The 22,079-nt window shown below is 41.0% G+C and overlaps 1 pseudogene; it reads right to left on the reverse strand.

Moving 5' to 3' along the window:
• LOC112812934 (MYND-type zinc finger-containing chromatin reader ZMYND8-like) overlaps positions 1–22,079 on the reverse strand; it is a 33,673-nt pseudogene continuing 11,594 nt past the window's right edge.

Here is a 22,079-nt window from a genome sequence, read left to right on the forward strand (position 1 = left end):
TCACGGTGATGCCTGAAAAGTACAAGAAGGCAAGCAGAAACATGTGAGGCCTTACAGGGTATAGATTTAGAAATGAATCTAGATCACTTCCACCTACAAGGCATAGGCCAAAGCAAGCAGGTGGGCCAAGCTGACAGTCAAGGCACAGAGAGGTACACTTTTTTCATGATGTGGTCACCATAAAGCAGTAGACGCAGGAAGGGCTGGGGCATTTTAGACTGTCATTCAGCTATCACATTCTCTCCACAAACTCATCACTGAATTAATGATTTCCCTTTTCATTTATAATTATTAAAACATTATTGACAAATAAGAAAGAGACTTTGCTTTTATTTTGGATATTTTCCCCCCATTTTATGTCTAAGCCTCTGGCAAATATCAAGACTGATTCAGATTGTTTTATAAAATTGTATTTATTCATTCACTTGACCATCAAATATTGAGTACCTACTGTATAGAAATCAAGTGAAACAGGGACACCTGGGTGGCTCAGTCTGTTAAGCATCTGACTCTTGATTTCGGCTCAGGTCATGATCTGAAGGTCGTGAGATCAAGCCCAGCACTGGGCTCTGTACTGAGATCAGGCCCGGCACTGGGCTCTGTACTGAACGTGGAGTCTGCTTAAGATCCTCTCTCTCCCTCTCCCTCTGCCCCTCCCTCTGCTTGCATGCTCTCTCTCTCAAATAAATAATCTTTTTTTAAAAAAAAATCAATGAAACAAATGTGAGAAATACAAAAATGGATCAGGTATAGATTCTTTCTTAATGATCTTGGGGGTTTGGAGGTTGAGGCTGGAAGCTTAGGTTAGGAGTAGCATCAAGTACGGAAATAGAATAGGTGGATAAAACCATCAGTTTGGGGCTCAAGCAATCCTAGATTTGAGTCTTAGCCCCACCACTTCAAGAATAACCATTGACAAATGAAACAAGAATACCTACTTCATAGATTAAGGATTCAAATTATATAATTTATGCCTGTCACCTATAGGGTGGCTCAGTCGTTAAGCGTCTGCCTTCGGCTCAGGTCATGATCCCGGGTCCTGGGATCTAGCCCCACATTGGGCTCCCTGCTCTGCGGGAAGCCTGCTTCTCCCTCTCCCACTCCCCCTGCTTGTGTTCCCTCTCTCGCTGTCTCTCTCTCTCTCTGTCAAATAAATAAAATATTTTTTAAAAAAATGCTCAATTAATAAATAGTTAGCACAAGGCAACAGATTACTTTTACCAGACTGGATACCATGTCCCCACAAGTTAAAGCCTTTTTCAGCTAGAATCTACCTCAACATTTCTTTGCAAAAATGACTGAGCATTGCTTCTAACTGATTTCATTACAGAATATACCCTTGAAAAGGCCTAACTTCCTATAGCTTGTGTCCGTATCTGTGTTCTATTACCCTTTTTTATAAGGGCATAATCATATCCAATTAGAACCCACTTTAATTATCTCATCTTAACTTGAACATCTGCACTTATGTCACCAAATGAATTATAGTTCCCAAGGTGCACAGGGAAAGCTCAGAAAATAAGAGGAGAAAGCTACAATCTTGTTCCATGTATATTACATCGTCAGAAGATCATCTTACCCTCCGGGATTGCCATGCTGCAGCTCCAACAACATCTTCTCTCATCAGAGGGGGCAACCCAAAGCCTCCAGTGTTGGATGCCTATGAAGGTAACCTTACTGGGAAATAGGGTCTTTGCAGACACAGAAGGAAGAATGCCATATGAACATAAAGGCAGTCAGGATGATGAATCTACCAGCTGAGGAATGCCAAAAACTGCCAGCAAACCACAGAAACTGGAAGAGCCGTAAGACACATTCTTCCTCACAGCCTTTAGAAGGAACCAACCCTGCCAACACCTTGATCTTGGACTTACAGCTTCCAGAACCATGAGACAATAAATTTCTGCTGTTTAAGCCATCCAGTTTGTGACACTTGATTAGAGCAGCCCTGGGACACTAATACAGTGATGAAGACTAGAATCCCCCTGGTAGTCTGTGAGGTTAGCAGAGTTGTGGGTAACTCTATCCATCCTGGCCTCTCTTTATCGACCCTTTCTTCTCCCTTCTCAAGTTCCGACGTGCTTCAGTTATCCCCTCTACCCTTGCCACCACCCTCCTGCTCTCCGTCAGTTCACTTTGCTGGTGCTTTCTGGTTGTAACACAGTGTCTGGAGATAGGAGAGGAATGCAAGAGTGAGAGACAGGACATCTTTACACCTCGAATTCATTCAGTCAGTCAACAAATAGGTTGTGCGCATCTGAAACGTGGAAGCCACTCTTCCAGGTGCTGGCAATACATCCAGGAACAAAACAGAAAAAAAAAAAATTCCTGTCCTCTCAGAGTTTATATTCTAGTGGATTTATGGCCTGGAATTAAATCCAGTTCTCAAATTTTTCTTTTACACCGAAGTATGAGTGAAATGTTTATTCTCAAGAAGAATAAATCCTAATTAAATCAGTATTTCTCAAAATACCTTCCAAGGATGAACTTCATCAGAATCTCTTAACATGCTAGTCAAACGAAGCTCGATGGGCTTCACGGCAGGCCCACGCAATGAAACTCTTTGAGGGTGGGCTGCAGGAACCTTAACACTCTTAGCAGGAATGTTCCCTAACCTTTGGGACGATCTGTCCAACTAAAAGGATTAAGTCAAATAGTGGAGATTCAGGTTCTTTTGTGCCAACTGAAGTTTGAGATCTGTTGCTCAACCAAAGAGAGAAACTCCAATGGTGGTGTTTCAGGCATCAGCTACAGCAATGTCTCCTCAACTTCCCATAAAATCACCCAGGGGAACTGGTAATACTGGAACTTCCCTGACTCCTTTCAGATTCTGATCCAGAGGGGCTGTGGTGGGACCACCGGTGGGTCATGGGTTGACAGCAATGTTTTAGAAACACAGGGCTTTAGCATATGTGCTGCCGAAGCGAGCACTAGAAACACAGGGCTTTAGAATAAAAGTACAAATTAGGGACATTAGAAACAGTCCACACTTATGGAGAAGCAACCAGGAGTGATATATTAGTCACTCTTATTTTTCCCCCAACTTAGTGACATTTTGTTCTCACATAGACTTAACCCCTTTGCCTCGCCATTTTCTTTCTCTGCTGGATCTGTCTTTAAAGCTCAGCTGTGTAAGCCTTGGGCTTGAATGAACAAGCTTTCATCACAACATTCTTCATAAGATCTTTAAGGGTGGGGACTAATCTTGTCAACCTAGTACCCACCTCCAGCCTCTCCCCAGTAGATGCCCAATAAATATTTACTCAGTACTAGCCATGTTAATAGTCTGAGGGGTTAGAAGTTTTTTGAATCTGAGACCACATCTCTGGCCCTGCAGTGTTTTCAACTCTTCAATAAACAAGACACCAAGTGTCAGTTCCTTTGCAGAACACCCTGTAACACCCATTGATTCCCCCTAATGTCTCCTCTGATCCCCCCACCCTAAGGACAAGAACAGAACACAGCAATATGGGCTGATGAACAAGATCAGAGCTATGCATGAAAGAGATTATACCTTTTGATTTTTCTGGCTGTTGACTTCAAGTTGGTTACTTCAATGGTTACACCGTTGCTATAGCATTTTAGTAGTAAATAAAAATCCACTGTTTAAAGCAAAATTGAATTCTTTAGATTTAAAAAAGTCAATAAGCATCTCCTTTCCTTTTTATCTATAGGGCAAATTGAGGTTTGAAATTATACATCTGAAATAAATTTGGGAAAAGATAAAGGATAAAAGACTGAAATATGGCAAGTGAGTTTAAAAAAGGAAACACAAAAGCAATGTGCCTTGAAGATATTTTTCATAAAAATCTTTCTCATGGCTTTTCTGAGCAGGAACCATGGTTGAGCAGAGAGGGAAGAGGCAGCTCAAATAAGACAGAACATTTAGCAGATGAGGAACAAGAGAAAGAGAACAGGCTTTAGAGGTACTGAGACCCTTGAGAAAATCTAGATTCTTACTCGGAATGACTGTGTAATCTTGGGCACATTACCAACCCCTCAAACATTAAAAAAAGGAAAAAAAAAACCCTAAATTTTTTTAGCTAACATTTGTGAAGACAAATAGCCATCCATCTTCCCTCCCTTTTAAATCAATTGGTGTCACATGACTTTTTAGAAAAGGAATAATACAAAATAGATGATTTGTAAACGAGTCTATTGGCACAAAAAATACAGTTAATATCTGTCTTAGCAATGATTTCAGCTAAGCAAAGTAAACAAATCCCTAATCCAGCTGAAACTCATTTGGCTATTCACATTATCATACATTAAAACAAAAAACAGAAAAGAGCAAAAAAAAAAAAAAACCCCACAAAAAAACAAAAACACCTACCTATCACGCCAGAGATTTCTTTTTTTTTTTTAAGGAATTAACTCCCACATAGCTTTCTTTTTTTTTAAATTTTATTTATTTATTTGACAGGGAGAGACACAGTGAGAGAGGGAACACAAGCGGGGGAGTGGGAGAGGGAGAAGCAGGCTTCCCGCAGAGTGGGGAGCCCGATGCGGGACTCAATCCCAGGACCCTGGGATCATGACCTGAGCCAAAGGCAGATACTCAATGACTGAGCCACCCAGGCACCCCACACCAGAGATTTCTAAACAGGTTCTTTGTCATTATATTTGGAATTTCAACTTAATTTGCATTTATCTCATCATTATGTCTTTTGGAAAATAGGTTGACATTTCAATAACTTTTTTTAGATTTTATTTTTAAGTAATCGCTACACCCAACATGGGGCTCGGAACTTAAACTGAGATCGCGTCACACGCTCTACAGGCTGAGCCAGTCAGATGCCCCTCAATAACCTTTGGATAGCCTTGAAACAGATTTCTTATGTAAACTCCAAGTCATTAATCATTACCCTTTAGGACTCTGTGCCTTTAGGTAGAGACTTTCCTGCCATTTTCACACACAAAAAAGTGTCAATGCATCCAAGTGCACTACATATTTATAGATGTAGGTCTGGCAACAAAAAATTGGGAAAGCCCAGCCTCAAGTCAGTACCAAATTCAGTAGGGTAGTTTGGTTTAAGCTGGTAGGTGGGGGCAATTAACAGGACAAAGGAGTTGCTCAGAGCCACAGGAAATCCGCTTCAGTCCAACAATGCATTCCCGAATGTTTGCATTTGACAAAATGAGAACGTAGTTCTACCCTATTTCCTCCATTTCTAGTTTATCCAACACATTGGTAATATAAAGCACGAACAAGGGTGTATGATTATTTGCAAAGATGAATCATTACAAGTGGGTTGGGACACAGCCTTCAAAGAATTCCCATAAATTCAGAGTTCATAACTTGGAGTAAATGCTTAGCTCTAGTCTTTCTTTGGAAACTATGAAAAATACTCCATCTTCACATGTGAAAAAGATTATAAGCAAGATTAATTGGTTTATTATGAAAAACATTCATCTTTTGCAAATAGGTTATTGTCATTCTGAAGACTGTATGTACAAATACGAAGTCAAAGCAAACATCTATAAAGGTAAAGGTGTTGTGGTCATCAACACCTTTGATGTTGGGGAGGGGGATTACCTCACACCAATAACCAATTTTCCAAACACCAGCTGGATGTCCTCAGTTCAAGAGAATTCCGAGATTATCTACCCCCAGGTTAAGGACTGATAGTATCAGTCCTACAAGACTGCTCCCCCCAACCCCACCACTACTGATGTAGGTGGCAAGTCCAGGCCTTTACCTCTGCTTCTGAACAACTGGCTATAGATCCGAGGTTCCAGTGATCCCGTCGTTGGGTTTGTTTAATTTGCTCGAGCAGCTCACAGAACTTGGAGAAACATTGTACTTACTAGATCACCAGTTTATTATAAAAGGAAAGAACTCAGGAACAGACAGATGGAAGAGATGCACAGGTCGAAACAGGGAAGAAAGGCGTGGAGGTTCCCTGCCCTCTCCAGGTGCACCACTCCCCCAAAATCTCCACGTGTTTACTGTGTTTACTGGCCCGGAAGCTCTCCAAACCCCATCCTTTTGGGTTTTTATGGAGGCTTCATTACAAAGGCATGATTGATGAAATCATTGGCCATTGGTGATTGACTCAACCTCCAAACCCTCTCCCCTCCCTTGAGGTCTGGGGGTTGGGACTGAGAATTCCAATCTTCTATCCATGATTGGTTTCCCTGGCAACCAGCTCCCACCCATGAATGCTTTCCAAAACTTAGTCCATGAACATAAACACAGTTGTGGTGGAAAGGGGTTTGTTATGAACAACAGCTTCCGCTGCTCTTTTTGCTCAGGAAATGCCAATGGTTTGGGGAGCCATGAGCCAGAAACCTTGGACAAAGAACAAATCTATTTCTTAGCAATCACAATATCACAGAAAGAAGAAATTCTCTGAAGGAAAGCAGAATTTGTCCCCAAAATATGTCTCTTTGGCATAAAGGTTATTTTAGGCTGATTATTTCTAAGAAACAGCAGACACAGAAAAAGCTCTGAAAAATGAAAAGTTACTCTGTTGTAAGAGACATTTACATTTATAAGGGAATTCCCCATTTGTATGGGTGGCTCCCTCTCCCTACCAGGATGACTAAATCTCTAAAAATTAAATAATGGAGAAGGCAAGGATTTAAACTTGCATAACAACCTTACCCTTGTTTACAGTGCTTTTCCTGGTGACCTCCCACTCCAGGACTCCCCCATCCCCCCATCATCTTCTTTGTCTTTAGTTGGAGATACTATTTAAGGTAGTGGCTTGGGCCATTTCTGGGAGTTACTCAGTTTTCCTGGATCTCTCCTATGTATACAAGAGGTATACATGTTATTAAACTTTGTTTTTTCCTATTAATCTATCTTTCTTATTATAGTGTCTCAGCCAAGAAACTGGAAGGATAGAGGGAAAATTATTTTTCCTCCCCCACATCTTCAAAGGTCTTGCTTGCCATTTAAGATAAAATCTTTTAGAAATTAGTCAAATCAGAACTTACCTAGCTTCTGCCTAAAATGCCACAGCTAATTTAAATGAAAAACTACCACCACTTGGTGTAGAAGTATCTCCTCCAGAGTTTCAATACCCCTGTCTGCTTTTCATGCTGCAAGGAAAATTTAAGTATGCCCTCACTGAGGGATAGTGACAAAGTAGAGAAGACAGAGAACTTTCAGCTAAATCCTTGCTTGATGTTATACTCCGTTAAAAGATAAAAATCAAATAAAATATTTCCTCATTTGTTAATATTTTATACTGACAAGCACAGAGTTCTTAGGAACTAAAAATGCCATCAGGAACCAAGTAGCCTTTTATGCATGTGAATTATCAGTAATTAAGTAGGAAAACGACAGGGTCTTAAACATGCTAATTGCCCCTTAAGGCAGGGGGCAAATAGTTAGGAATTCCCATTGAACCAGAACTCAGAAAGTAGGTTGGATACTTCTTTATAGACTACTATCTTAAGGATGGTGTATTTATTTCGAACTCTGAACCCCCTCCGATTCTGATTTGTTGCACGTCCTACCAAGGCACATCTGGCTGTTGTTGGTGGTAGTGGGGGCTGATTTCCTAGCTATTTGGAGGAGACCGTGCTCATTATGGTGCTGCCTCTACTACCTCCTCGCACAGATAAGGAGCCAGGAAAAAGCTCGAACTGGGTAAACCCAAGGTACAGCCCAGCAGGAAGGGACAGTGGCTGATGTGATGGCTATCTGACCTCGTGGTCGCACACCCTGTCACCCCAGACCCCTCGGGCATAGAAGGGGTCATTTCTCTCCCTCCTCCCGAGCACTGCCTGATGTGGGACTCCGTGTGGCAAACCCCAGCTTCATTTTGAAGCCAGATGAAGTCCTGGAAGGCAGTCCCTACAACCACGGGACAATAAAAACAATAAAAAGACTCCACCATAAAATCCTTCCTCTTCTCCTCCTTTTCTTGTTCTTACTGGTGCAGAATGAGAAATCTGTAGACATGAGGGGCATGGACATTGCAAGTTTTGTGAGGGGTTCTGTGAGGGCTTGGGAGGTAACGTGTAGGATTTAAGGCTCATCATTTTTAGATGAGTGTTCCTGAAAGCAAGGGCCAGCTGTCACATCCCCTCTTCCGGCCCAGCAAAGTTGACAAGGTGTCCTTCAGGGCAAGATCATTTGGAACAATCTGTGCACATTCATGAACCACTGATGGCAGCGCCACCTGTTGGGAAACAATTTTCCATGGATCTCTCACATCTCTACATGCCTTTTGAGCAGAGGCACTGAGAGCTTTTGCTCTCTGATGTGTGATGTGGGAAAAAAAGGCAGAAGAAAAATTATTAAATTTCCTTACTAGCTATAGCCCATTGACAAGTCCTTGAAACAGGCAGAGTGACATTCCTCTAGGGACTCAACTGCCTCCATGTTAATACTTTGCTAAGGGCAAAAGGCAGTCCTAGCCCGAACCTCCCCCCCCCACCCCGACCCCCAGGATCCTGTAAGTCTACTTTATTTTTTTTTTAAAGATTTTATTTATTTATTTGACAGAGAGATAGAGAGAGAGCACAAGTAGGCAGAGTGGCAGGCAGAAAGAGAGGGAGAAGCAGGCTCTCTGCTGAGCAGGGAGCTGGACATGGGGCTCGATCTCAGGACCCTGGGATCATGACCTGAGCCGAAGGCAGCCGCTTAACCGACTGAGCCACCCAGGCGCCCCTGTAAGTCTACTTTAATGTATAAAAATTCCTTTGGAAAAAAAAATTCCTTTGGAAACTTCCTTTATCTCTAAACCCACCAAGCATATGGCCCACCGATACACATCTGAAGGGTCTCATAACTAAAGTTTTTTTTTGTTTGTTTTTTGTTTGTTTGTTTTTTTTTGCAGAGGGAGAGGGAGAAGCAGGCTCCCCGCCGAGCAAGGAGCCCAATGTGGGGCTTGATCTCAGGATCCCAGACACTTAACCGACTGAGCCACCCAGGAGCCCCACTAAGGTTTTATTAGACTGTAATAAATGACTTTTTCCCAACAATAGCTAGCCCCCTCTAGGTCCTGGAAACCTTGTTTCCAAAATTCCTTAGAGACTTACACTCTCCCTAACCCCCTCCCGACTTGAGGGTACGTAATGGGCCACTCCTCATGACCCCGGTGCCACCCTTTTTGCCCATGGGTCCTGTTCCCAAACTTTAATAAAAGCACCTTTTTTGCACCAAAGATGTCTCAAGATGTCCGTTGGCTTCAAACCCTAACATTCTTTCCTACATCAATGTGGAGAACAAAGGCAAAACAAATGTAGAAAAATTAAATCTCCTTACAACTTGCAGCCCATTGACAAATACTTGAGACAGGCAGAGTGACCTTCCTCAAGGAACTCAACTGCCTTAATATTAATACTTTGCTAGAAGCAAAAGGCAACCTTAGCTTGACCTCCAGGATCCTTTAAATCTCCTTTAACATATAAAAATCCCTTTGGGGGGCGCCTGTGTGGCTCAGTCATTAAGCGTCTGCCTTCGGCTCAGGTCATGATCCCGGGGTCCTGGGATCGAGCCCCGCATCGGGCTCCCTGCTCAGCAGGGAGCCTGCTTCTCCCTCTCCCACTCCCCCCTGCTTGTGTTCCCTCTCTCGCTGTGTCTCTCTCTGTCAAATAAATAAATAAATAACTAATACAGAGTGGAAGATTTTTTTTAAAAAAAAAAGATAATGTCTCCCTTGGGGCAAAGGTTAGGGAGGTTTGTTGGAAGTCTACTGTAAAGAATCTTCTTAAGTTCAGGGTTCCTCATTTGTGACATAAATCCACGCTGTGCACAGTATCCACTGGGACTGCTCCATACCAATTCTACGGAACTTGAGGGACAAGGGGAACAGATGCAAATATGAAGCTCATTCAACCTGCTTGCTGTCTTGTGAGCAACAAAGACCTTTGTCTTTGATCCTGGAGTATTGTACCTTCTGCCAGAATCCATTAAAATGTGACAGACTAACTTGTTAGCTTGCCAGTAGGATAAAATCTCAGACCAGTGATAGTTACTGCTAAATATCTCCCCTGTGGTTGCTCTTGAAACTATGGTGCAAACTGTGTTTTAAAAAACTATTTCAGAGGGCGCCTGGGTGGCTCAGTCATTAAGCGTCTGCCTTCGGCTCAGGACATGATCCCAGGGTCCTGAGATCAAGCCCCCGCATCAGGATCCTGGCTCAGTGGGGAGTCTGCTTCTCCCTCTGCCTCTCCCCCTGCTCACGTGCGTTTTCTCTCTGTATTTCTCTGTCTCAAATAATTAAATAAAATTCTTAAATTGTTAAAAAAGAAATAAAATCAAAAATAAAAGCTATTTCAGGGAGGGGCATCTGGCTGGCTCAGTCTGTGGAGCACGCGAGTCTTGATCTCGGGGTTGTGAGTTCGATCACCATGTTGGGTTGTAGAGATTACTTCAAAATAAAATCTTAAAAAAAACCCCACAAAACTATTTCAGGGATATGTGGTATTGATGTAGTTTTGAGCTGTGTTGTTGTTGGGGTTCAGAGCTGACAGCCAAGAAAGAATTCTTGAGGCGTCTTTGGGGCAAAAAGTTGATTTTATTAAAGCACAGGGACAGGAACCGTGGGCAGAAGGAGCTGTTGCTCCGGGGTTGTGAGCAGTGGCTGAGTATATACTACGGGGTTGGGGGAGGTAAGGACAAAGGGGGGTTTCCAAAAGGACTTACATATACTGAAGAAGACTCTGGATACTGGAGGTCTAGGTAATTGTCAAGGTTGTTTTTCCTTAGGAATGTTATTCTCTGCCTATCTCAAGTATTTGTCAATGGGTTGCAGGTTATAAGGAAACTTAATTTTATTTGCATTTCCTTCTGCCTTTGTTTCCCACATCACTGTGGACGGGAGGGTGATGTTAGAGCTCCAGGAAATTGAGTTTTGGGTCTCTGAAAGTTAGGCTATTGATAAGATTGCTTTTTCCTTGTAAATCACTAAGACATTTGTAAACTGAGGGAGACTCTGTCCTGCAGGACTGTGATCTCTGTTAACCATTTGTTTTTTCTCTTCCCTTAGTTTTAGGGCAGCCAGGAGTGCCTGAGAAATGTCACATATATCCTACCTGGAAGTGGGGAGGGGAGTCGAGGGGTGTCAGCTTGTGCTTTGCCCTCTGCTTGCCTTCTGCTCCCTCATCAGTACTGGTGAATACACCACCGAGAACATTTCTCAATCTTCCACATTGAAATAGGTGCAGTGACTTAGGGATCTGACTGTTCAGACATTCTTCAGTTTACCTAGATGTGTTGTTCTTCCTGCCAGCATCTTTTCCACATTATCCATAATGTCATCGTGAAATTTCATTAGAATTCTTGATGAAAGGGCGCCTGGGTGGCTCAGTCGGTTAAGTGCCTGACTTTGGCTCAGGTCATGATCCGAGGGTCCTGGAATCGAGTCTTGATTCGGGCTCCTTGCTCAGCGGGGAGCCTGCTTCTCCCTTTGCTCCTCCCCCTGCTCCTGCTCTCTCAAATAAATAAATAAAATCTTTTTCCTAAAAGATTTTTTACTTATTCTGGGGTGCCTGGGTGGCTCAGTCATTGAGTGTCTGCCTTTGGCTCAGGTCGTGATCCCAGGATCCTGGGATCGAGCCCCGCATCAGGCTCCCTGCTCTGTGGGAAGCCTGCTTCTCCCTCTCCCACTGCCCCTGCCTGTGTTACCTCTCTCGCTGTGTCTCTCTCTGTCAAATAAATAAATAAAATCTTAAAAAAATATATTTTTACTTAAAAGGTTTTTACTTATTTTTAAGTAATGTCTACACCCAACATGGGGCTCAAACTCACACCCCCAAGATCAAGAGCCACATGTTCTACCAACTGAACCAGCCAGGTGCCCCTTCCCAAAAGTTCTTAATGTCCTGGTTCACGGACAACCAAAATGATCTTCTGTAAGGTTATACTGAAGGCCCCAAGTAATTTTTTTTCTGTTATTAATTTGTAGTAGTTACAAGTGATATTTTCATGGTCAGCATTCATATCTACTTTCTCTGGTTAGAGCTTTTCTATTTTCCATTAAGGAACTATTCTGCACTCCACTGTATATAATCATGCTATCTTTATTTTCTCTGGCTTCCCTCCCTTCCTATCAAAAAGAACTGGAAATCTAAAAATTTCATAATCAATACACAATTACAAAAAATAAGAGAGTTTAAGGTATGAACCAAAAATCAGTTATTATGTCAGCACAAGATATGACAGAATCAGGGGCGCCTGGGTGGCTCAGTTGGTTAAGCGACTGCCTTCGGCTCAGGTCATGATCCTGGAGTCCCGGGATCGAGTCCCGCATCGGGCTCCCTGCTCAGCGGGGAGTCTGCTTCTCCCTCTGACCCTCTTCCCTCTCATGTTCTCTGTCTCTCATTCTCTCCCTCTCAAATAAATAAATAAAATCTTAAAAAAAAAGATATGACAGAATCCAATGCATTAAAATTTTAATACATTTGAATTAATGTATTTCGTTTTCATTAGCTTTTTAAAATATTTTAATACTATGTTAAATTTATAACTCAATCGTTTTTTTAAAGATTTTATTTATTTACTATTTGAGAGAGAGAGAGAGAGGACAAGCAATGGGGAAGGGCAGAGGGAGAGGGAGAAACAGATTCCCCACTGAGCAGGAAGCCTGGATGTGGGGCTTGATCCCAGGACCCTGGAATCACCACATGAGCCCAAGGCAGTTGCTTAACTGACTGAGCCACCCAGGTGCCCCCCCAACATTTATAGAATCCCTAATACAGGGACGCAGATCGTGATCCTTTGGCTCAGGTCGTGATCCCAGGGTCCTGGGATCGAGCCCCGCATCGGGCTCCCTGCTTGGCTAGAAGCCTGCTTCTCCCGCCCCCACTGCTTGTGTTCCTGCTCTCGCTATCTCTCTCTCTCTGTCAAATAAATAAGTAAAAAATCTTAAAAAAAAAAAAAAAAAGAATCCCTAATACAGGGCTGCATGGGTGGCTCAGGTCATGATCTCAGGGTCCTAGGATGGGCCTCACAGGGCTCCCTGCTTGGAGGGGAGTCTTCTTCTCCCTCTCCCTCTGCCCTTCCCTGCCCCCTGCTCCATGTTCACACTCTCACTCTCAAATAAGTAATAAATAAAATCTTAAAAAAAAAAATCCCTAACACAAAATGTAAAATCCAGGCAGCAAAACACTGATATTACTCTTTTCTTATCCTTCTAATTATTTTAAGGATCAAAACATGTCCTCCTAAAATAATGCCTAACAGCTAAAGAAGGGGCATATTGATGTGGACAACTGCAAATGTAATTTTGCCAAAGAGAAATGCAACTTGACTTGGGTGGTGTTCATGAATTTGACTTTCTTATTTAATTATTTGTAGGGCACTTGTGTTTTGTTTAATGGAATGGGTCATCATGACCTAGATAATTTTATAGCTGAAATCAAGGGGTAAATGGATTAAAGATCAATGCAATGTAAAAAAGCAAGTCTGGCTTTGGCAAAATGATGTGTAAACAGGGAAAAAAATATTAGTTTTACAAGAAATACTTAAAGGTGAAAACTAACCGCTATATAACTTCCAAGCAAACACTAAAAATGGCTAATTGCTTTTTTCTTCTTTAATAAATAATTTTCCAGTGGGAATATTTTATCTCAACAATGAGTTAGGAAGTCTGAATTATAGTCTTGTTGAATTGCTAATTTACATATTACCTTGTAAGGGCTATTAACTTCTGCATTTCAATTTCTATTGAAAGGGAGCTGAATTTGTCCACAAAATAGGTCTCTGTGGCATAAGGATTATTTCAGGCTGATTATTTTTAAGAAAGAGCAGACATAGAGGGAGCTCTAAAAACTGAGTAGAGGGGCGCCTGGATGGCTCAGTCAGTAGAGCATGTGGCTCTTGATCTCAGGGTTACAAGTTCAAGTCCCACATTGGACATAGAGCTTACTTAATAAAAATTTAAAAATGAGTAGAAGTTATCCTTTAGTAAGAGACATTTACATTTATAATGATGCTTCTCATTCTGTACCAAGATGACTTAATCTCTAGAAACTTATCAGTGGAGTCTACTTCAGATTCTTTCTCCCTCCCCTTCTGTCCCTCCCCACTCCTGCTCTCTCTCTCTCAAATAAATAAAATCGTTTTTTTAAAGATTTTTATTTATTTATTTGACAGAGAGAGAGAAAGACAGCAAGAGAGGGAACACAAGCAGGGGGAGTGGGAGAGGGAGAAGCAGGCTCCCTGCTGAACAGGGAGCCCGTTGCGGGGCTCAATCCCAGGACCCTGGGATCATGAGCTGAAGGCAGACGCTTAACGACTGAGCCACCCAGGCACCCCAAATAAATAAAATCTTAAAAAAAAAAAAGAAAGAAACCCAGTTAGAGTCCAAACTGAGGATTTTCCAGCTCTACGATAGATGCTCACTACTCTGCTACTGCACATTTGTATATACAGCTACTTAGAACACTTGTAAGACACACGAACAAAGGATTAAAACATATATTATTATCAGTGCTTGAAATATATTACAAACAGGGAAGGACCCTATCTCAAACATTATATTGTTTAATAGACACTAGAAGATAAGTGGGGCGCCTGGGTGGCTCAGTCCTTTAGGCGTCCGCCTTTGGCTCAGGTCATGATCCCAGGGTCCTGGGATAGAGCCCCACATCGGGCTCCCTGCTCAGCGGGAAGTCTGCTTCTCCCTCTCCCACTCCCCCCTGCTTGTGTTCCCTCTCTCACTGTCTCTCTCAAATAAATAAATAAAATCTTTTTAAAAAAAAAGAAGATAAGAAAACATGTATTATTATATTATTGGGGCACCTGGTTGGCTCAGTTGGAAGAGCATGTGACTCTTGATCTTGGGGTCATGAGTTCAAGCCCCATATTGGGTGTAAAGATTACTAAAAATATGTATATAAACTTAAAAAAAGAAGAAAAATATTATTTCACAAGTAGTACTATAGAGGTAGAATTTAGCTAAATAGAAAACAAGCATATAATGGAGAATGAAAGGAAAAATTCATCTTTTGGAATATCTGACATTAATTAATGAACAGTAAGCATGTTTTGTCATGATAGGAGACAAAATTACCAATATTAGAGATAAAAAAGAAAGGAACATGAATACAAACCTTGAAGGCATTAAAAACATATAAAAAGACATTACAGATAGCTTTTTAGCAATATATTTAAAAATTTATATTAAATTTTTAAAATCATAGAGAAACACCAATTACCAAAAGTGATAAAAGAAGAAAAAGAAAACCCAAATAATCTTATCTTTTAAATAAACTGAATTTGTAATTTAACATCTCCTCACTTCCACCTCTACCCCCAGAAGTTACCGTCTAGACCCAAATGTTTTACCCATGAATTCTACCAAATATTTATGGAAAAAATAACAGCAATACTATAAAAATTTGGGAAAATTTTCCAAGTCTTTTATTAGTGTAGTATAACCTTAATGCCAAAAATGAAAAAGGCATTACAAGGGAACCTGGGTGGCTCAGTCAGTTAAGCATCTGCTTTCGGCTCAGGTCATGATCCCTGGGTCCTGCGATAGAGCCCTGTATCAGGCTCCCTGCTCAATGGAGAATCTGCTTCTCCCTCTCCCTCTGCCCCTCCCCCTGCTTGTGTTCTCTCTCTCTTTCTCTCTCATATAAATAAAATCTTTTTAAAAAATGAAAAAGGCATTACAATAAAGAAAAAATATGGGTCAGTCTCTCTCATAAACACAGACACAAAAATCCTACATAAAATATTAGAAAATAGAAACGTTTAGCCTAGAGACACCTGGGTTAATACACTCTCAAATTCTTGCATCTCCAAATTCCCCTGAATTCTCTGAGTCTATAGAAGTGGCCCACTCTTATCTATTAATGGCTAGCCCTATTCCCTTGTTTGAAGATGATGTCAAAGTTTTCACTCTACGGGGCAACATGCATCCTCCTCCCCAGAAACTACTCCTATCTGTTCTCCTGGATACTAAGCCACAACTAGGTTTAATTTACAACATAATGTACAAAGAGACATACTAGGTCTGATAAAGAAGGAAAAGGCTTTGTTATAAAAAATCTGAAGTTTCTAGTCAACATACACCACCAAGAGCTGTAAAAGTTAATATAGGACTGCAATCAGAGAGCACTGGATCAACTATGGGCAGAACATAAAGTTAGTGTAGGGGCCGAGGACAGGCAGCCCCAAGATGGACCACTTTGGCATCATTCTGAGATCAGAAGATCAGAAGATCATTCTGAGCTGAGGGTAATCAAGACCCTACCAACACAAGACAAACTTTGCCCCTCCCTTAACTATACAGAAGAATCTAAATTGGGGGTCTTTCCCAGAATAAGGGTTATTAGCAGAGCTAGAGTTTATCTGAGTGACCCATCTGTATGGCAGGGTAAACATCTAATTACCAAACATCTGCTCTTCTTATTACCTTGTGAATTATATTCCCTTCCTCTGAAGTCCCAGACCTGCTTCTCCTTAGTTGAGGATGACATATATACCTCATTTTGCCTGACTGTCTTTGGGATTTCCATGTCTGTGTGCATTCTCCGTTTGTATTAAATTTTATTTTCTCCTATTAATCTATCTCATGTCAATTTGATTCTTAGTCTAGCTAGAAGAACCCCTGAAGGGGACAGAAATTCTTGCTCCCTGATATTAGAAAATGGAGCGTTTATTGATTTGTGAGAGCTCTTCTGGGATACAGGATTTAACACCTTGACAAGGACCTACAGCTATTGTATGAATACAGTGAAGCATGGGAAAAACAATAGTCTTTATAACTGAGATAGAAAAACCAAACAACACTGCAGACAGTGGGGGGAGGTATTAAAATCGTCATAAAAATTTTTTTAAAAAAGCTCATAGAATGTTCATAGCATACTAGACCATTCTATTACACTAAGCAACATCAGAAAATCCACCATGATGAATATTCTTTACAGTTGGGCCCAGAGGATACACCTTATACCACATGGTAAAAATATGCTGGTGATATGGACAATCATACTTAAAAATTTCAGTGGCTGTTCTCCTCTGTAGGTAGGGGCTTAGATAAGATACACTATTACAGAATAGCAAGGCAGGTGGTAGGAACTTAAAACAATAAACAGGTGGCAGTATGTAATGATCAGGAGTCAGACAGATGAAATTATTAATTTGAGCAAAAAAACCAAAGTGACAGCCAGGGAAGTCTGATGTGTAGAAGGTTATGAAGGTGATTAGCAGAATACAATGTCTCTCTCAGAGCCAAATATATAGGCCTCTGACAAGGGTTCCGTTCAATCAGTACAATCAAAAGAAATCAAGAATAGATAATCAGGAGACTTAACACCTAACGTAAGTTACCATCCCCTGCTCAGTTTCCAGGACTGAGCCAGTTTTAACACCCAGAACTCTTGGATTGAAGGAGAGGCCTGATCCCCAGAAAGCAGGACCCTTCAAAATAATGAGAAGTGTATGCAATTATTCTTTTGGTGCTTTCCCAATTAAACCTATGATCATTTACTTAAGTAGCTGTTCCCTGGGCTACATAAATATACAAACATCTCAAGGACTGTTGGACATAGGGTCCAAACTGATGTTGGAATCCAAAAATTCAAAGTATCACATGGAACCCTGTCAGAGTTAGGACATATAATGACCAGGTGATAGATGGAGTCCTATCTGAGACCTATCGAGTTGGCTCGATCGGTAGAGTATGTGACTCTTGATCTTGGGGTCATAAGTTCAAGCCCCATGTTGGGTATAGAGTTTACTGTGAATGTATGAATGAATGAGTGAATGAATGAATGAATGAATGAATGGAGTTCTGGCCCAGCTCCATCTCACAGTTAATCCTTTGGGTACACGGGGCAAAATATTCAATAGAATAGATAATGTTGGTAGTTGGCAGAATCTTACCTTGGTTCCTTGGCCTGTAGGGTAAGAGTTATGATAAAGTGGAAGGCCAAGTAAAAACTTTAGAAACTACCCCCATTTTCAACCAAGACAGTAAAGAAAAATCAGTCCTACATTCCAAGGGTAGCAGCACCTAAAGAATGCAGCATTGGTGGTCGCCATCATAACTCCTTTTAATTTATTAGTCTTACACTTTCAAAATCCAAACACATTCCGTATTGTATTAGGGACTACTGCAAACTCAAACAGTTAATATCCCCAACTGCTGCTACTGAGCCAGGTGAGGTGTTTCTGCTAGAGCAGATTAATACAACCAAAGTACATGGTAAACAGTTATTGATCTAGCAAATGCAAATTTTTCTGTTTCTATCGAAAGGGATGATTATAGTTTGCATTTACTGGGAGGAGATAACAATATATGTTTATAGTCCTGTCCTAGGTCTGTATTAAGTCCCCTGCCCTCTGATATAATATTCTCTGAAGATACCTGAACTGTCTGGACATTCTGCAGAACATCAAAAATTTCCAACATATTGACTATAGCTTGCTAACTAGACCAGTAAGAAGCAGCAAAAATGTTGAAAGTCTTGGTAAGGTGCATGCATTCCAAAGAGAGGGGCCCATAACACTGGTAAAAATGTTAAGAGTCCGGTGGTCTGAGAGATGCCAGCACATTTCCTCCACAGTAAAGGGCACATTATTGCATCTCAAGCATTCCTCCACAAAGAAAAAAGCACAATTCCTAGAAAGCCCTCTGGGGTTTGGCACAAAGCATAACCCATAACTGGCCCTATGTTTATACCCCCTTATACTGAGGGACATTAAATGGTCTCAGCTTTGAGTAGTGCCCAGAGCTCTGCATCAGGAGGAGACTGCAATGCAACTGTTCCTACTGCTTGTCCCATATCATCTGGGAGACTCTATGTTACCATAGGTACCAAAGTTGACAAAAGACACAATTTATTTATTATTTTTTTTAAAAAGTTGGCTCCAATCCCAATTTGGGACATGAACTCACGACCCCAAGATCAAGAGTCGCATGCTCTACCAACTGAGCCAGCCAGGCACCTCTCACAATCTAATTTTTTTTAGGTTTTTAATTCCAGTTAGTTAACACACAGTGTAATATTCGTTTCAGGTGTGCTATATGGTGATTCAACACTTCCATACATCACCTGGTGCTCACCACAACAAGTGCACTCCTCAGTCCCCATCACCTATGTCACCCACGCCTCCCCACCTCCCCTCTGGTAACCATCAGTTTGTTCTCTATCATTAAGAGTCTGTTTCTTGTTTTGTCTTTCTCTAAAAGACGCCATTTAGAGTTTATGGCAAGCCCCAATGAATTACTCGTAACACAGATTCCTAGGGTTCTGGAGTAAGGCTCTACCATCTGCAGTACAGAATTGTACACATTTCAAAAAGCAGTTTCTGATTTTATGACATTGATATTTTTAGTGAATACAGTCCAGTTATTGTGTAGAACTTTTATCACTTCTTTCGTCATTAGATCACGATATGCATTTTTTTTCAGGAAGATTACAGTAGTGATATGTGTCTTTTTTTGGTGCATTGTATCAGAAGCATATGACTGGTAATTTACTTTTGATCTCTTGGTTAAAGTGTTACCTTCAGGGTTCTCCATTATAGTTATACTTTTCTTTCTCTTTTGAGGAAGATTCTTTCAAATGTTATCACTACCTTATTGCACTGTAGATTTTCACTCACTAGTTTTAGAGTTTGTTGATGTTTCTTGCCTGGATTAATTTCTATCATGATGATTACCAAATTTATTTTTTTGTATATCTACCAGTTGGTTTTGTACATCTACCAGTTGCTTACCAAATTTACTTTTTTGTACATCTACCAGTTGGTTTGATACATGTACCAGTATAATTTTCCATTCTCTCACATTTTTCAAACAAGTTATTTGGGTTCTGCTTGCCCAACTACAATGTAGGGGGTGAATTCCCTTTATACCAACAAGCAATTAATTCTCAAACACCAGCTGGGTGTCCTACAATTCAAATCAATTCTGACACTATCAGGAGATAGCATCAGATTCCACAGGTTAAGGGCTGTCCTACATGGTTGCCTCCACCTTAACTTCAGATGCCAATCATAAACCCAGGTTATCACTTATGTTTCAGATCAACTACATATAGGTTAGAAGTTCCAATGACCCCCATTTTGGGTTGGATTAATTTGCTAGAGCAACTCACAGAACTTAGAAATATTTTACAGTTGAGCTTTGAATAATGCAGGGGTTAGGGGCACCGACCCTCCACACAATTGAAAATCCCCACATAACTTTTGACTCCCCCAAACCTTATTATTAATAGCCAACTGTTGACTGGAAGCCTTACCAATAACATAAACACTTCATTAACACATATTTTGTATGTTATATGTATTATATATTGTCTTATTGTAATAAAGTAAGCTAGAGAAAATAAAATGTTATTAGGAAAATCATAAGGAAGAGAAAAGACATCTACAGTATTATATTGTATGTATCAAAAAAAAATCTTCATGTAAGTGAACACACATAGGGTTTTTGTTTTAAGATTTTATTTGCTTATTTATTTGAGAGAGGGAGAGAGAGAGCACAGCAGGGGGCAGGAGCAGAGGGAGCGGGAGAAGCAGACTCCCCATTAAGCAGGGAGACCGATGTTGGGCTTGATCCCAGGACCCTGGGATGATGACCTGAGCCAAGGGCAGACACTCAACTGACTGAGCCACCCAGGCAGCCCGGACCCACACAGTTTAAACCCATGTTGTTCAAGGGTCAACTGTACTTACTAGATTCCCAGTTCATTATAAAAAGATATACCTCAGGAATATCCAGATGGAAGAGATGCACGGGGCAAAGTATGAGGAAAGGGCCGAAGGCTCTATGCCCTTTCCAGGAGAATGACTGTCCCCAAATCTCAATGTGTTCACTAGCCCAGAAGCTCCCTGAACCCCGTCCTTTGGGATTTTATGGAGGCTTCATTACATAAGCAAGAGTGGTTAAATTATTGGCCACTGGTGACTGATTCAATCTCCAGTCCCTCTCCCCTCCCTGGAAATCAGAGGGTAGGACTAAAAGGTCCAACCCTCTAATCAGGTGGTTGGTTCCCCTGGCAACCAGCCCCCATCCTTAGATGCTTCCAAAAGTCACCTCATTAACATAAACTCAGGTATGGTTAAAAGGGACCTTGTTTTAAATAACAAAAAACATTTTTATTGCTCTCATCACTTAGGAAAGTCCAAGGGTTGGGACGCCTGGGTGGCTCAGTTGGTTGAGCCTCTGCCTTCAGCTCAGGTCATGACCCCAGGGTCCTGGGATCGAGTCACACATCAGGCTCCTTGCTCATCGGGGAGTCTGCTTCTCCCTCTGCCTGCCGCTCCCCCTGCTTGGGCTCTCTCTCTGACAAATAAATAAATAAAATCTTAAAAAAAAAAAAAAGAAGAAAATTCCAAGGGTTTTAGGAGCCCTATGCCAGAAACTGGACAAAGACCAAATATATATTTATTATAAATCAAAAATTCACACATATCTGTAACTATTTATAGATTTATCTATCTAAAAATCTTTCTATATATCTATACCTATATATACTCTATTGCTCTGACTTGCCCTCTCTTGTTCTTAGAAATATCCCATTAACTGGGGCATCTGGGTGGCTCAGAAGATTAAGCGGCTGACTTTGGCTCAGGTGATGATGTCAAGGTCCTGAGATGGAGCCCTGCCCTTTTTGAGCCCCACCCATGTCAAGCCTGGCCTCAAGCTCCATGCTCTCCTTGTCCCTCTCCCTCTGCTCCCTGCCTCGCATGCTCTCTCTAATAAATAAATAAAATATTTAAAAAAGAGAAATATCCCATTAGCTGATGAAAAATCAAGTATTCTCACTCCCAGAATTTCAACTTTATTTTTCTTCTACTACCTAAAGCAAATATCAATACACCCTTTTCTGATTGAGTAGGAAAGGAAACCATTTAAGTTTTTATGATCTTGTTTGCTTGATAAATACTGATTTTATCATCTTTGGCTGGAAGTTATTTTATTTCCTTCTGAGATTCCAATTTCTTTTCTATCCTCCTTTTGTCCACTGAATTTTACTAAATTTGCAGAATTCAAAAAGATGAAATAGTAACATAAAATCTACTTCTGTGTTTTATATCCATCTTTTCCCTTCTGTTGGATATTTGCTTATTTGCTTTCTTCAAACATATACACCCACTATTTTAGACTTCTACTGAGACTCAATCAAACTCCTCCATAAACATGTGTGTTATGTTT

Source organism: Callorhinus ursinus, unplaced genomic scaffold (assembly GCF_003265705.2).
Source record: "Callorhinus ursinus isolate GAN/ISIS: 27379988/994484 unplaced genomic scaffold, GSC_fseal_2.0 scaffold16, whole genome shotgun sequence".
NCBI lineage: Eukaryota > Metazoa > Chordata > Mammalia > Carnivora > Otariidae > Callorhinus > Callorhinus ursinus.